The sequence below is a fragment of the Mandrillus leucophaeus genome, unplaced genomic scaffold, assembly GCF_000951045.1.
Source record: "Mandrillus leucophaeus isolate KB7577 unplaced genomic scaffold, Mleu.le_1.0 Scaffold26, whole genome shotgun sequence".
NCBI classification, from domain to species: Eukaryota; Metazoa; Chordata; class Mammalia; order Primates; family Cercopithecidae; genus Mandrillus; species Mandrillus leucophaeus.
The window spans coordinates 572,357-573,388 of record NW_012102698.1 but is presented as its reverse complement, the minus strand read 5'-3'; positions in this window follow the sequence as shown (position 1 = coordinate 573,388).

Here is a 1,032-nt window from a genome sequence, read left to right as displayed (position 1 = left end):
GGGCGCCTGTGTCTACGCGGCTGCGAAAATGCGGTTCAGATACTGCTCGCCGGATCCGCGTCGTCCTGGAAGCCCGCGCTAACCACCATGCCCTTCTCCCTCCGCTGAGTTCCTATGACTTACCTCGTGCTGTCCGATTGTTGTTATTGCATCATTATGTTTATTATTTGTTATCCCAGACTTTGATTGTTCCTACACGTTTCCCATACATTTGCAATCTGTGTTGTTTCTGTTGGCATCTTTTGCAGGGCGCAGTGTACCTGTGGAGAGAACTCAGGGCAGGAGACAAGAGCCTTGTGTCTTCTCGCTAGGTGACTGGAACAAGACATTTCCCCTCTCTGATTCCCCGTCAGCTAAGAGGGCAGGGCGAGGTGGTCATCCTCTCCATAGAGTAGCTGGGGCATTATAGGGGATTAATTCTGGAAGTGAAAGTATCTTATCATTCGTTAGCCCTTTTGGCATTTGCAAAGCAGGTTCTTTGCTCAGGAAACATTTGATGAGCACATTTTGGTGCCGGGTTGTGGCGGTACAAAAGATGGGCCCTACTCTGCCCTCAAATTACAGACACTGGTAAGCAGTCACTGTGGAACATGGTACTGTCACCCAGTGCGGGCGTGGAGATGGACAGTGACAATACCGCTGTGAATGAATGCACTGCTCAACGTGAAGTCATCATTGGCATTGTTATTACTTTATTTATTTATTTATTTATTTATTTTTAGACGGAGTCTCACTTTGTTGCCCGGGCTGGAGTGCAGTGGCGCGATGTCGGCTCACTGCAACCTCCGCCTCTCGGGTTCAAGCGATTCTCCTGCCTCAGCCTCCCGTGTAGCTGCGATTACAGGCTCGCGCCACCATGCCCAGCTAATTTTTTAAATTTTAGTAGAGATGGGGTTTCGCCATGTTGGCCAGGCTGGTCTCGAGCTCCTGACCGCAGGTGATCTGCCCACCTAGGCGTCTCAAAGTGCTGGGATTACAAGCCTGAACCACCATGCGTGGCCATATTCTTGCGTGTTTTTTTTTTTTTTTTTT